Genomic DNA, 16,610 nt, shown 5'->3' on the forward strand with positions numbered 1-16,610 from the left:
ATAATTAAATATTAATAATATTTAATAAATATAAATTTATTAATTCACAAAATATAGTGATTCCACAATTCTATACATACTCGTTGTTCATCACAGTAAGTGCACTCAATCCTCATCACCTATTTCACCTATCCCTCTGCATGCCTCCCTTCTGGCAACCTCCAGTTTGTGTTCTGTATTTTTTTTGGAGTCTTTTTTTCTTTGTTTTGTTTCTTAAATTCTATGTATGGGTGAAACCATATGGTATTTGTCTTTCTCTGGCTGACTTATTTCACTTAGCTTTATACCCTCTGAATCCATCCATGTTGTTGCAAACCGCAAGATCTCATCCTTTTTTATGGCTGACTAATATTTCACTGTGTATATACACTGCTTCCTTATCCATTCATCTATGGATGGCCACTTGGCTGCTTCCATTTCTTAGTCATTGTAAATAGTACTGCAATAAACATAGGGCTGCATATATCTTTTAAATTAGTGTTTTTGTATTCTTTGGGTAATACCTAGAAGTGTGATTGCTGGATCATAAGGTAATTCTATTTTTAAGTTTTTTTTTTTTTTTTAAGATTTTATTTATTTATTTATTTAACAGAGGGAGACATAGTGAAAGAGGGAACACACACGGGGGGAGTGGAGGAGGGAGGAGCAGGCTCCCTGCTAAGTAGGGAGCCTTATACGGTGCTTGATCCCAGGACCCCAGGATCATGATCTGAGCTGAAAGCAGAAGCATAACGACTGTGCCACCCAGGTGCCCCCTATTTTTAAGTTTTTAAGGAACCTCAGTACTGTCTTCCACAGTGGCTGCACCAGTTTGTGTTCCCCCCCAACAGTGCACAGGGGCTCCTTTTCCTCCACATTCTTGTCAAGTGTTGTTGTCTTCTTGATATTAGCCATTCTGGCCCTTTCAAGGTGATATCTCACTGTGGTTTTGATTTGCCTTTCTCTGATGGTCAGTGATGTTGAGCATATTTTCAGGTGTCTGTTGGCCATCTGCATGTCTTTGGAGAAATGTCTATTCATGCCTTCTGCCCATTTTAAAATCAGAGTATTTGGTTTTCTTGGTTTTGACTTATGTAAGTCCTTTTCATGTCCTTCTAGATAGTTTGAATGCTTTACAACAAGCAAGAATTTCTTTTAAAATGACTATTTCAGAGCCTTCTCTATCCTGGGAGGCTGATCAAATCTCATCTCATAGGAAGTATCTTATGAATACTCTAGGCCAGGGTAAACTCTTTTCTGAATTCTAGTTGCATTTTTCTGGTTCATTTACTCTGTGGTTTACATTTTAAACCTTTTATGTGACTACTCCTAGATTTTAAGCTCCTTTAAGGGATTCATTGGCTTAGGTACTGCTCTCTTTCTCCAAGGACTAAGCACAAGAGCCAGAAGAGTGGGTTTTCAAAGGGTCACAGTTGCTTTCCTGATGATTGGTAATTAGTTACTGGAGATGACATTGGCTGAGTGGGGATTTGGAATGGGACATTGGGATTAGTGACAGTGCTGGAACACACAAGAATTTGGGATAGGGAGCTAATTCCTAGTAAATAAATTGAACTCTATTTTGTTTATATTAACTTTTGAGACAATATTGGACATGTCTCATCAGCAACTTGGAAAATATTAAAACCAAGTTTTAGAAAATGACAAAATTTGAGGTGTTGACTAGGGAGTTAACTGCTGGCAGGTGATCAGTACATTCATGGTGCTAACAGCTATTTCTGTGTTACAGATAAGGATGTTTCCCCAACTCCAGTTTTTTTTCTATTTTATTTTATTTTATTTCTTTTTAGTGTTCCAGCATTCTTTGTTTATGCACCACACCCAGTGCTCCATGCAATACGTGCCCTCCATAATACCCACCACCAGGCTCACCCAATCCTCCACCTCCACCCCTCCAAACCCCTCAGTTTGTTTCTCAGAGTCCACAGTCTCTCATGGTTTGTCTCCCCCTCTGATTTCCCCCAGCTTCTTCTATCCATCTCGCAATGTCCTCTGTGTTATTCCTTATGCTCCACAAGTAAGTGAAACCATATGATACTTGACTCTCTTTGCTTGACTTATTTCACTCAGCATAATCTCCTCCAGTCCCATCCATGTTTATACAAAAGTTGGGTATTCGTCCTTTCTGATGGCGGCATAATACTCCATTGTATATATGGACCATATCTTCTTTATCCGTTCATCCATTGAAGGGCATCTTGGTTCTTTCCACAGTTTGGCTACTGTTGCCATTGCTTCTATGAGCATCCGCCAATGTCCATCTTGATTCTACTCTCTTGAGTCATCTAACTAGATAGATGACTTTGTCAAGTTACTTAATTTTTCTGAGCCTGCTTTTCTCACCTGAGAAATGAGCATAATGATATTTTCATAACAGTTTTTGAAAGGATTAAATGAGCCAACCTATGTGAAGTAATTCAATGGTGGTCAACTATTAAATGCTGTTATTAACACCATATTTTATCCAGGGGTGCCTGGGTGGCTCAGTTGGTTAAGAATCTGCCTTTGGCTCGGGTCATGATCCCTGGGTCATGGGATTGAGCCCCACACCGACTTCCTGCTCAGCGAGGAGCCTGGTTCTCCCTCTCCCTGCTCCGCCCCACTCCTGCTCTCTCTGATGATATCTTTCTCTCAAATAAATAAATAAAATCTTTTTTAAAAAAAGATTTTTAAAAATTTATTTGACAAAGAGAGAGCATAAGTAGGCAGAGTGGCAGACAGAGGGAGAGGGAGAAGCAGACTCTCCACTGAGCAGGGAACCCGAGTGGGGCTCAATCCCAGGACCCTGGGATCATGACCTGAGCTGAAGGCAGCTGCTTAACCGACTGAGCCACCCAGGTGCCCCAATAAATAAAATCCTAAAAAACAAACAAACAAACAAAACAATATATTTTATCTGTAAGAACTAATCTGCCAGTCATTTCTTTTACATCAAAATAGCATCAAGAATTTAAAAAATACTTGTCTACTCATGAAATATTTCTTCTCCTATAGAAAATTTCTACATATTATTTCATGTTCCTGTATTTTCTGACACTGGTGACAGCAATTTGCTGAACAAGTTCAGTAATAACTAGTATTTATTGAGCACACACTGGTCTTGGGGTCTTGCAGGATACAACTTTCACTATTGCCTGCATGCTCCCTGTGCTGCATCTGTAGGGAAAGAAGCCTCACCCCTTATAGTCCAGCCTCGTCTGATAAATCAGTCATCCCTTTCTTCCCAAGGAAGGAGACTGTGAAACAATTCCGTTGTGAAACAATTCAGTGCCTTTAAAGCTACATTCAAAATGTGAATTTTAATCTACTCTGGTCAGAATATATGATTTGCTTAGGCATATTACTAGGACAAGGAAAAAAAAAATCTGAAGGCTAACCAGAAAGAGGAAGTTGCACTGGCTCCTTAAAGACAAGCACCTCCTAAAGGTCCTGGGGAGCCCTAAGGTCATTGTACATTGAAGGGTAGGGCACACGTGTCTTCTGGTTGCATCCACCTTCCCTGCTCTGTGGGGTGTATTGTCTGCCTCCCTGGCACAGTTTCTCCTAGAAATGGCTCATCAAGGGTGTCTGGGTGGCTCAGTGGGTTAAGCCTCTGCCTTCGGCGCAGGTCATGATCTCAGGATCCTGGGATCGAGCCCCGAATCAGGCTCTCTGCTTAGCAGGGAGCCTGCTTCCCCCTCTCTCTCTGCCTACTGCTCTGCCTACTTGTGATCTCTCTCTCTGTCAAATAAATAAATAAAATCTTTGAAAAAGAAAAAGAAGAAAGGGCTCAGCAGATGAAAATCGTACAAATCAGGATTAGAAATTTTCTCATTGATTAGGTGGGAAAGTTCCATTGTTTTTTCATTAAAGGACATGTTTCTAGGCAGTTAGATCTAGATGATTGGGGTTTTATAATTTTTTACTCCAATACATAACACAATATTTCTTGTCTTTGTGATTTAGGTTTAAAACCTCACAGAACATCATACAAAATACTTTCTCTCAGGTCTTTATTCTTTCAGGAATTCCTTTTGGGTAGAAATGTTGGCACACATGAAATGGTTTGGTATGCTCCATAGAGAGATGATAAAGTCACTTTAAATGTAATTTAAATGTTGGCAATACTAATTTACAGATAAGGTGTGTTCCAAAGATGTGCTGATAAGATGAATATTTTTGGACACCAAACAGGATTACCTCACAAAAGTTGTGCTGTCTGACGGTGGCTGGCTTCTAAATGTAAATTTCTAAGGTATTTTTTTAAATTTTTAAATTTTTTTTTTAGTGTTTTTGGCCCATTTTCTACAAACAGTATTACTCTAATGAATACCACATCTATCTAAAATTCAGGACTCTGTATCTATTAAAAAAGTAATTCTAAATTTTTTTAAAGATTTTTATTTTTAAGTAATGTTCTGCCCACTAAGCCAGCCACAAGGAATTCTGTATTTTGACTAGGGCCATACATTCCTCCTTCTACCCCAGAATTAGGAACTCCCTGCTTCTGCTAGTGGTTAGAGGCTGGATGAAGCTCAGGCAATATTCACAGTGCTATGGTTTCCATTGAGCCAGGATGGGAATGCAGTGAGGGCATAAGAGAACCAAAAGTTCTTACTCATTCACACTAATAATTCTTAATGGTCTACATTTATATAAACTATTTACTTAAATTTGAATAAAGGAAGAAAACTCTAGAATAGATCAGGACATGTATGTTATTTATAAGTTAGATGTCAGTAGGTTAGGAGTAATGAGTAGAACTGTATTTCTTTGTACGTAGGTCATTTTTTAAAAAAGATTTTATTTATTTTTTTGACAGAGATCACAAGTGGGCAGAGAGGCAGGCAGAGAAATAGGAGGAATTAGGCTCCCCACTGAGCCACCTAAGTGCCCCTGTATGTAGGTCATTTTTGCCAGACTTTTTCCCCTATGCATTTCAGATCCTGAAGATGGCCACTGTTGGATGATGGGAATTACCAATTAATTTATTCACTCATTTAGTCAACAATAATTTTTTGAATAATTAGTGTATGCTAGGCACTCTTCTAGGTGCTTTGAATTTGGTCCTGCACAGCACAGACGAAAGAGGCGTGACACTGAGGAATTTGCAATTGAGGAGGAGGAAACAGACAATAAACAATAAGCATAATAAATATTTCATTTACAATGTTAGAAGAATTAACAGCTATAAAAAAGATTGAATCAGTTGAAAGAGATCATTGAAGTACTGTTCTTCAATAGATTTCTGGTATAGAAGGAAATGAGGTTTTTGTTTGTTTTTTTAATTCAGACCTTCACTTGAAATGTTCTAGTTCTAGGATTTGACAAGTCTCTAAGAGAGATGTATGATTACCTTCACCGTTGAGTCATTCTTTTATCCTTTCTATTTTAACAGTTGTGTGTATATGCCACAGATACAGTATCTCCCGTTTTGCAGTATAGTTGTGTTTTTTAATCTCCCACTAGACTATGAATTATAACTTAAAGCATGTTTCTTACAAACTTACCTTCCTGCAATAAGAGTGCTAATAATAATAATAGTGATTCTATATTTTACTGAATGCTTGCTATGTACTAACACACTGAGTGCATTCTGCCAGCATTATGTGGAAAGTGATATGCTTTATAGAATATCTTCTTTTTTATTTTTTAAAGATTTTATTTATTTATTTGACAGAGAGAGACAAAGCGAGAGCGGGAACACAAGCAGGGGAGTGGGAGAGGGAGAAACAGGCTTCCCTCAGAGCAGAGAGCCCGATGGGGGGCTCGATCCCAGACCCTGGGATCATGGGTTCATGACCTGAGCCAAAGGCAGACAACTGAACCACCCAGGTACCCCTAGAATATCTTCTTAGGACACAGAACTACTGTGGGTAGAGCTGATAATTGAGCTGAAGTCTGTTAGCACTAAGTTCTTTTTGGTTTTGTTTTTGTTTGGTTTTTTGTTAGCACGAAGTTCTATACTCCCCTGGTGCCTAACCCAGTTCCTGGCACTTGGTTGGCATCCAAGAAATGTAGAGTGAAGTGGAAATCAAATATGCCACAATCCGGGGCACCTGGGTGGCTCAGTGGGTTAAAGCCTCTGCCTTCGGCTCAGGTCATGATCCCAGAGTCCTGGGATCAAGCCCTACATCAGGCTCTCTGCTCTGCGGGGAGCCTGCTTCCTCCTCTCTGTCTGCCTGCCTCTCTGCCTACTTGCGATCTCTCCCTCTCTTTGTCAAATAAATAAAATCTTAAAAAAGAATATGCCATAATCCTATGAAACTCCTAAATCTCACAAATATGTCTCCAATTGCCTGCAAGTTATACCTTCCTTTTTTTTTTTTTTTTAAATGGTTTGACTTCAAGGCCTTGCTGACGTAAGAGGTGGTTATTTGGAAACTTCTTGAAGTGACACTGCTTATTTTTCTTTAATTTCTTCCTCCTGCTTCCATATAGCTCAGATATGGAGAACACAATAGAAATAGAATTGCTTCTGTTGGAATCATTGCCCTGTAGTTTGAAGGCAGAAATACTTTGCCCTATAATGTCTGTTGTGATGAAGAATCTCCATAGATCCTTTTTTCTTCTCTCAGTTTTACCTTGATTTTTGCTAGTATCTGCTTCAGTGGGTTCTTTCAAGATGCAGGCATTTTAATGGCATCAAGAACCAAGTGCATAAACAGGTTGTGTTTGGCTTGATATTTGCTCTCTACCTGTTTCTTCCTACTCGTCAGAGAAATTTTGTGTGACAGAGGTGAATCTCACTGGGACCTTCTAGGGGTGTGACCATCTGCTTGTTCTGAGGAAAATCAGTCCCTTCTTTCCAGGAAAGGGTCTGTTGGCTGCAAGAGAAACTTGAGCTGTCTGCTTCCCATTGAGTAATCTATTTGAAAAGATAGATGAGAACATTCCTCAAAGACAAAGAAGCACAAACACAGATGAGGTCTTCCATAAGGAACACAGTTTAGAGAACACAATTAACAAACTTGACACATCTTTTGCAAGGTTCAGATTAGGACTTTGGTGGCAAGGGGAAACAAATCTGTTAGATCATCTCCTACGATATCCCTGAGAGAAAGAGCCTCTTGCTTCTTTCTTAGGATTCTCTGCAATCCAGCATGATGGAATTAAAAAACTTCCAACTGCTTAAAGACACATTGCTAAATCAACATTATTATAACTTTAACTATAAGGTGATTCAAGTGACCTGCAAAGCAGCAGAATGTTCCTATAGTTTTTTAGTTTTTGTTTTTTTTAGCTTTAATTTTTTAAGAAAAAGTCATGTTGATTGTGTAAGTATCTCTGCCTCAGATAGATAAATGTTGATACAGGGCATTTAGCTCAGGTGAATTAAAAAAAAAAACTGAAATGAAGAAAAGTGTAGATAAAACTGAGTGCCTTTTATGAAGTCCTTGCAGTTGTGATAGTGTTACAGATAACAAATGCATTTTGTAAAGGAAATATCTTAAATCTTTCTTCCCATGTTTCTATATAGATTATTTCTAATGCTTTTATTCAGAAATTACATTCTTGACCCTAAATGAATTTGAATGTCTAATTGACATAGAACATAAACTTAGTAGAATTCTAGACAGGTACTAGATTTTTGTTTGTTTAAGATTTTATCTATTTGACAAGAGAGTAAGAGAGGGAACACAAGCAGGGGTGAGGGGGGAGAGGGAGAAGCAGGCTTCCCACTGAGCAGGGAGCCCGATGGTGGGCTTGATCCCAGGACCCTGGGATCATGACCTGAGCTGAAGGCAGACACCACCCAGGTGCCCCCTAGACAGGTACTAGTAAAAGTAATGTACTAATAGTAATCACGGAGTTGTTGAAGGAGAAAATAAATGGCCAAAGGCTGGGCTATTTTTCAATCTACAAGTGTCCTACATTGAAATTCAAAATTCAAATTCTATTTATATTACATGTTCTTAAAATTAATTCGTATATACACGTATGGAATATACATGAATCAAAACACTTTATTAGAAATTCTGTAATTGAGGGGCACCTGGATGGTTCAGTGGGTTAAGCTCTGCCTTTGACTCAGGTCATGATCTCAGGGACCGAGGATCCAGCACCACATCAGGCTCTCTGTTCAGAAGGGAGCCTGCTTCCCCCTTTCTCTCTGCCTGTCTCTCTGCCTACTTGTAATCTTTCTCTCTCTGTCAAATAAATAAGTAAAATCTTTTTTAAAAATTCTGTAACTGAAATTGAGAAATTCACATTACACAGTCACATATGTTCAGGTAAAGGTATAAGAATAACAAATATTTTCTAAGATATTTGTTCCATCTGTCTGGAATTTTGCCCCGTTCCTACTCGCAACTCCTTTTCTCAGGACTGCTTTTTGTCCCCCTCCTTGATGCCACTCATGACTACCATTTGAAAAATGCTTCAGCCTGTTCCCATTATTCTCTTTCTCAGCATCCAACCATAGAGTTTCTCAACAAGTATTTGCCAAATATTGGTTCTTAATAAAAGTTTTTCCAGAGAATGAATATGAAGTAACAAATTCTCAGTAATTAAAATTTCTTGCTGGTAAGACCATGGCATGTTTGAACACAAAATTTCAGTCATTATTAGTTGAAGACATGGAGTTAAAGTTTTGGTTTTAAGTCTGAGGCCAACGAATATGTCAACTCCTTATATGTGTTTGGAACTCATCACAGCAATAGACTCATTCCTATCTCAGACAGGCTAATGAGAAAGAAGGTCAGAGTCAGATCAATCTGCTGAGGTTAGTAGGATGATGGGGTGTTATAGAATGCTGAGATAGGACAGAGAAGGGTCACTAATGCAGCAGGTGAGTACCAGGGAAGGAGGGTTTCTCAGAGCCGAGGATCAGTGATGCAAAGGAAGGGATGGAGTAGTTCTTGTAGTTCTTGACCAAGCCTTTTAAAGCAGCTCACAGGAAGCTCCTTCTCTTCCTACCATAACCTTGCCAACAGAAGTGCTCTGTGGCATGTAACGCACCTCTCTCAAAGTTTGTTTATCCTTGTGTCAGCTGACAGGGATGATTATGTGATTTTGAGGTTCTTTTAAAATACTTATATTCTATGCACTATAATTTCAGATGAAACTGGTGTTCCATGGAAGTTTCAGTGAAATATGAAATACATACTAAAGTTGAATGACAAACCATGGGATTATAATGATGAATAGGCTAGGTACCCAGCAGTTTAATTTTGAAACACCAGGAAACCTGTGGAGGAAGATTGAGTATGTTTTATGTAAACTAGGTAGGTAGTAAGTGTAACAAAGGAAGCTGAAGAACTAAATGTCTGTAGGGAACTATTGGATATAGTTTTGAACAGGGAGACTGATAAATGTGATGAAGGGAAAGTGGGAGAATGAGGGAAATGGGGTGATGTTGGGGCTAAGTATTGGGGTAGTGTTGGGGGTAAGTAATGGGGTGGTGTTTGAGGGATAAGTAATGGGGTGATGTTGTGGGTAAATGAGCAGTGGTGTTGGGAGTAAGTGAGCACTGAGAGGGAGCATGAGATATTTTAAACAGTTGTGTGGGTTGAAAATCTTGGGAATAAAATGCCTTACGAAGGATTTATAGAGGGGTGCCTGGCTCAGTGGGTTAAGCCTCTTCCTTCAGGTCAAGTCATGATCTCAGGGTCCTGGGATCGAGCTCCCCCCTCCCCCACCTATTTGTGATCTCTCTCTCTGTCAAATAAATAAATAAAATTTTTTAAAAAAGGATTTGTAGAAGTTTTCTATGTCATACACTATGTAAACATCCTACAGAAAGATTCACATTATTCTTCATAATTTCTGGAATCATTTTTTAATTCATCAGATGGAGTCAAGTCATTATAACTGTGTATATACTAAGAAGAATGAATAAATAAAGGCTGTGTACTTTTAAGGATCATAGACTGAAACATGATGGCTAGAATTGTTTCAAATAGGGAATTAAAGTAATATGGGACCTATTAGGTGCTAGCATCAGTCTAGTATTTCAAAAACCTTTATTGGTGATTTCTTTGCCATGTACTATGTATGGTACTGGAGTAGAAAAGTACCAGGTCATGGAGGGATCAGCATATAAGCAAAATTCAGCAATATGTTGTAATAAAGTACAAAAAAGAGATACTGGCAGAGCCCAGGGGAAGTGTTATGTAAATCTTCCAAAGGAAGTACGTAAGCTCTTCAGTTGTTTTCTGAAGGGAACAGTCCATTATTTTGATGACAAAAATTAGCCCTAGTAAAAGGAAATAAATACCCTTTCTCTGGTAATTCCCATTTCTCTACTTCAAAATATCTTCCAACTCTGTGCAGTGGGCAATTCGAAGGTTGTAAGAAGCAAGTGGAAATGCCATTTCAGTATATAATTGTTTTAAAACCATATTTACTGTGCAAGAAAGAGAAATTGGTCAACAAAACTATGATTATAACAGCATAGTATTATTTTAGCTCTTGTTAATTGATCAATTACTAGTGATTCTGAAAAATGCAAAGAGGTTGCAAATGTTATCCCTAGATTCAAGCATCTCCCCTAGTTTGCATGTTAGAAGGGACTTGATTATTTTCCCTCTTCTCTAAAGTTGCATTAAAAAATCTTTGTCAATGTTTCAGTCAGTCGATATTCTTCATAAAATTTCAAAAATGAAGTAGCCCATCTGTTCCTAGAGCACTGTCATTTCTCGGCAACTTTATTGGATTTTCCTCTTGGCTGCTTTATTGTTGTTTTGGAAAAATTGTTTTTCTTCTATATCTTGGAGACATGGATGGAGAAAACCAAAGTCTTCCTTCCATTATTAGAGATTATTCCTGTGTTTTCTAAAGATAAATTGAACATTTTATAGTGGTTTATAAATTATTGATGATATTCCCTAAATACTTTATGGGCATAAATTGGACTTTGAATGAACAGGAACTGTTAGTAAAGTGCTTTTGGTAAACATAACCATTATTAGATCTCATGAATTTAAACCTATGGGCCTAAAGAAAGAAACTAGCTCCCCTTCAGAAAGTTGCCTTACTGAATCCAAATTAAGAACTAATTTGTCATCATGTAACTCTATATGTACATGTATCAGTAATCCTTGACCTTATCTAGATACTGGAATTATGTACATGCCTTAAAGGAAAAAAAAAAAAAGTCTGATCTCAGGTTCTATCCTAGACCACCTCAATCTCCATGTCTAGGTTCAGGTATGAGCATTTACCAAGCTTGTCTAAGCACATGAGTCTGGAGCACATACGTCTAGGGATAAAAACAGATGACCAATAGCAGCGGTTCTCACAATTCAGTCTCTGAGCCAGCAGCATGACATCATCTGCAAGTTGTTAGAAATGCAAATGCTGGCCCAACTCAGACTTCATGAATCAGAAACAGAGCCATGAGACTCCGACCCCAGCCAGGTGCTGCTATTTGTATGTCTCTCCCGGCAAGTCTCAGACAAGCATGCTTGGGAATTGGCTCTTTTGATAAGAGGAAAAGGCGTAAAAGATTGCTGCTGGAACCAAGAGCTGTTTAGCAGTCTCCCTGGACTTGGGCCTGTTGATCTGTTCTCAGATGACTTCCCTGCTTACGTCAGAAATACTTCTCTGAGCTCCTGACCTTCTCTTTGCTACCAAAATAATCTTTCCCCTTTTGAGTTTCTTTGCTGATTGTACTGGCCATCTTTGGTATAGTCTACTCATTTCAAAACACCAAAATTATGATACCTGCATGTACATCGACTTGACTTTAAGCCACTGAGCACCCCTTCAGCTCTTCATGAACTCACAACCTGTCCTCAGCTCCCGTGCCCATCCCTCCTGAATCTGTGACCTGTTGCTACCCTGGCTGTGGGATCTATGCAGTTTAATCTTTTTATGTACTGGAGAGGGGAGTTAAAAAAAATTTTTTTTAGAAATTAGGCAGTTTCCATCTCTTCAGAAGTACATTTTTGTAAAGGGATTTTATTACTGTGATTAAAGACATGAGTTTGTAGAACATCTGGAGCAATTGCATTCAAATAGACCAGAACCCTTTCCAGAGTTAAATTATGGATGCAGCTAAATCGTGGTAACTTTGCATCAGTCCCCTCCCTCCAGTGGTGTGGGGGCTGACAGATAATTGAACAGTGCTGGCTCTTCGTTGACCCTTTTAATTTCTCTACTTGTACTCTTTCCACTTCTACCTTATGCAGTGTATTCTGGGATGGTAGGAGTTACCCTTCCTGAGCCCTATTCTCTCTCTTTGCTTTGTACCATACTACCTCTCCATTACTTAAAATGTTTTGCCAGTACTTTTATGTGACTGTATTTTATGTTTCACGTACATTATACATCGAGTTGCACAGGCTGGAAGTCTGAGGCAGTTTCTGAGGTCGCCTTCAAGTAAGTCAAAAGTGAGGTAGCCTGCACTTCCACTTCCTCACATTCACTCACCAAATTCTACCAACTACCCACCTTTCTCTCAAATAAACATCTGCCCACAACACACACAACCCAGGAACCTCCGCCTACTTCATCACCTTCATCACTTTTTTTCTCTGCTAATCTAAGAGCCTCCTTATTGCCCATTCTATGTTTCCTCCCACATTCCTCCAAACGGCCCTCTAGTAATACTAGATAAATCATTTTATAATGTTTTTATTTAGCTAAGTTTCCCAATTAAATCATTTGATGTCTTGTCCTGGAACCAAGAGCTGGAACCCTTCAGCTCTTCATGAACTCACAACCTGTCCTCAGCTCCCATGCCCATCCCTCCATGACCTGTAAGATAGAGTTGCAACTTGGGGTGGCATTTAAACTCTATTATGACCTGGTAAGTGTTATTTTCTGGTCTTAACTCCAACACCTGCCTATGTCATGTGGTTTTATGCCTCAGACTGTCTTCTTCGTCTTTTCCTAAATGACATCATGTTTCATCATGTTTCTCTTTAAGTCTTGCCCCTGTGGTTTCTTTCCCTTGGGATATCCTTGCTTCCTTTCCTGCATGGCAGACCTTTTACCATTGTTCAGGAGAGCCTGAGGCTTTGGCAGCTCACCTTGGAAGGTTTACATTTCCTCTCACTCCAGCAGTAGCTCATGTGTATGTATTACAATATGTTGCAGAAAATTTTGCCACCATGCTAGTTTCCCGTGATCTGGTTGAAGAACTAACTTCTTATAGTATGAGAAGAAGGAAATGTTATTTCCCTCCAGAAAGTTTAGGAGTTGGGAACACAACAGGATACTGTGGGAACAAACAGTAAGTTTGGAGGACTCAAGGCGGGTGAACTGGGTGATGGAGTCCAAGGTGCATGAGAGGAGGAAAGAGAATAATCTGTCGACTGTTTCTATCATTTGGGCAGATTCAAGAAGAAAAAAGATTTATGGGGAAAGTTCAGAAAACAGGGTATAGCTCAAAAAAAGCAAGAGAAAGGAAAATGTAGAGAAAGTTAGTGTATCAGTTATCTCCGGTTGCTTAAACAGTTACTACAAAACTTAGTGATGCAAAACAACTATTTTATGGCATTTGCAGATTCTGTGGGGCAAGAATTCAGGCAGAGCATAACATTCTTGTTGGAGACACATATGGGGATGACCATCTGTGATACAGAGCAGCAGAGGAAAATGCCGTTGTGTAGGGCCACAATGCTTTGGGGGTAAGAAACAGGTTTTAATTCATAAAATATAAAATAGGATGGAGAAGACTTTATGAAAGAGTTACTTTTGTGATTGGCTTTGAAGGAGAAGTTACATTGCCAGGCTCAAGCTCAAGATCTGAGTGAGTACCAAAAGGGCTAAATATGTTTAGGCAGGTGCATAATTTGTGGTGGCTGAAACATAGGGTGTGTGGCCGGATATAGATCCTAGAGAACCTTGGGGACATAAACTAAAGAGTTTAATTTTATTAGTCTCGCAGCAAAAAAATCATTGATTTTTAAATCTCATTAATTAGCAGTATTGTCTCTTCTAGAGCCCAACCAGATTTCAATACTAGCATATTCTGGAAATGACTGAATAGGAAATAGACTCAAGTCAAATAGATGTATACTGGGGTTTATGTTCCCAAATCCCTAATAGTTAAAATGCTTTAAGGTTCTGGGGATGAGTTTATGGAGTAAATGTTCAAACGGATGAAGAGTATCCTTGTTCTACTCTCCAGTAGTCTTTCAGAATAGTTACTTGCTTGGTTGGGACAGGAATCTAACCTTGGTGAGGGCTGCTCTATTTATAGTAGTGAGAACTGTGGCCAGTGTATTACACGTGAATTAGAGATTTTTTTTTAATGTGTCTCCATCAGTATGGAGGTTAACACGTGAATTAGAGAATTTTTTTTATGTGTCCCCATCAGTATGTACCCATTTCCCTTTAACCTCTTCAAAATCAAGATATTCCGGTAGAACTATGTGGTTTTGGAAAGTTTGGTTTTGGTAGCTGAGAGCTATAAGCTATTTGAATGCTTTTTGTTAACAGTTAATTATTAAGTCAAAATAGTTTCCAAGAGCAAACTGAAATTATGTAGAATTACACTATGCTGGAACAGAAAATGTTTCCAGAGAGCTTTAGTCCGTTTCCAGCACCTTATTACAGATGAGTAAATTGAGACCTAGAAATGTTAAATGACTTCACCACAGTTACCCGACTAGTAAATGTCAAAGCCAAGGTTAGGAGTAGGCTTCTAATATGCAGTCTGGTGTTATTTTGATTCCATAAAGCTGTATATCCCTTTGATTTAAAAGTCAAATCTTAGCTTGAACTGTATGAGAAAAAAATCTCCATCTGGTTTTGCTGAATTTCCAGAAGGAGAAGCCACCTCATGTGGCTGTTGAAAAATTTAAATCTTAGGGTGGAGGAACTCAGGAGAGGAGAGGAAATTAGCAGTATGGTATAGTAAAATAACTTCTGTTTGAAAAGGCCCATGAGGATGCTTGTACATTTGATTAACTTCTTCTGGGCTTGTTTTCCAGAATTGAATTCAGGTCGATTGGATTTTGTCTAGAGTAGAAGGCTCAATGACTTATAGAATTATAAATATAATAGATACCCTAATGTGTTTTCTTTTTTAATATAAATTCAATTAGCCATGTATAGTACATCACTAGTTTTTGATATAATGTGAAATGATTCGTTAGTTGCACATAACACCCAGCGTTCACCACATCACGTGCCCTCCTTAATGCCCATCACCCAGTTAACCCATCCCCCCCCACCTCCCTTTCCACAATCCATAGTTTGTTTCCAAGTCGAGTCTCGTATGGTTTGTCTCCCTCTCTGATTTCGTCCCTTTCAGTTTTCCCTCCCTTCCCCTATTGTCCTCTGCACTATTCCTTATGTTCTGCCTATGAGTGAAACCATAATTGTCTTTCTCTGATTGACTTATTTAACTTAGCATAATTCCCTCCAGTTCCATCCATGTCAATGTAAATGATAAATAGTCATCTTTTCTGATGGCTGAGTAATATTCCATTGTATATATGAACCACATCTTCTTTATCCATTCATCTGTTGAAGGACATCAGGTTGCTTCCACAGTTTGGCTATTGTGGACATTGCTGCTATGAATATTAGGGTGCATGTACCTCTTTTCACTACATCTGTATCTTTGGGGTAAATAACCAGTAGTGCAATTGCTGGGTCATAGGGTAACTCTGTTTTTAATGTCTTGAGGAACCTCTGTACTGTTTTCCAGAGTGGCTGTATAAGCTTGCATTCCCACGAAAGAGGGTTCCCCTTTCTCCACATCCTTGCTAACATTTGTTGTCCCTGTCTTGTTATTTAAGTCATTCTAACTGGTGTAAGGTGGTATCTCATTTTCCAAAGAATATAAAATATGCTCTCTAGAAAAGACCTATTCATAGCAGCAATGTCCACAATGTCCACAATATGCTACCTAGGACCTGTATTTTCAAGTTGGAAAAAGATTCCCAAAGAGATTAAGAAACAGGTCCAAGGTTACAAAACTATTAATGAGGTATCAGAACTGGAAACCAGAACTCTTAATTTGGAAAAAGTAAGTACTGCTTTTCAGGTATAAAATGCACATCCTTAAAGGAAATATTTGGGTTTAAGATGATGCATTCAAAAAAAATTTTTTTTTAATTTCTTTAAGATTTTATTTATTTATTTTATGGGGGGGGGCACACATGTCAGAGAGGAGCAAAGGGGGAGGGAGAGGGACAAGAAGACTCCTGGCTGAGTAAGGAGTCTGACATGGGGAACCCATCCCATGACCCCAAGCTCACGACCCAAGCCTAAACCAAGAGTCAGATGCCTAACTGACTGAGCCACCAAAGCACCCCTAAAACTATTTTAACTTTCTGATATCCATTTATGATACGAAACATAACAATTAAACAAATACCACCAAGCATGCTGCCCATAGATGATAGAACATCATTACCAGCCATGAAGTACTCCATGTGCTGATTTCTTAATGTTTGGTCCCCTTTCATTTTCTGCAATGAACTGTTCTTCAGAACTTCACTTGTTGTTATGCTCTCATTGTTTATTCTTATATCATTATATGCCTTATTCCTAAACAATCTGTTTCTTTGTCTTGCTTTTGAACTTTGTCAAAATGGCAACAAAATATTTGAATTCTTCTGTAAGTTGCTTTTTTTGTTTAACAGTATGCTTCAAGGGGGGGGCACCTGAGTGGCTCAGTCCGTTAAGCATCTGCCTTGACCTCAGGTCATGATCCCTGGGTCCTGGGA

At 38.8% G+C, this 16,610-nt stretch overlaps 1 protein-coding gene across 3 annotated transcripts in view; it reads left to right on the forward strand.

Annotated features, from left to right (window-relative positions):
* Positions 1 to 16,610, forward strand: part of DLGAP1 (DLG associated protein 1) — an 871,327-nt gene that overhangs the window by 10,872 nt on the left and 843,845 nt on the right. The window lies entirely within an intron of this gene.

The sequence above is a fragment of the Mustela putorius genome, unplaced genomic scaffold, assembly GCF_011764305.1.
Source record: "Mustela putorius furo isolate JIRA1106 unplaced genomic scaffold, ASM1176430v1.1 tig00003858_pilon_pilon_pilon, whole genome shotgun sequence".
Classification (NCBI taxonomy): Eukaryota; Metazoa; Chordata; class Mammalia; order Carnivora; family Mustelidae; genus Mustela; species Mustela putorius.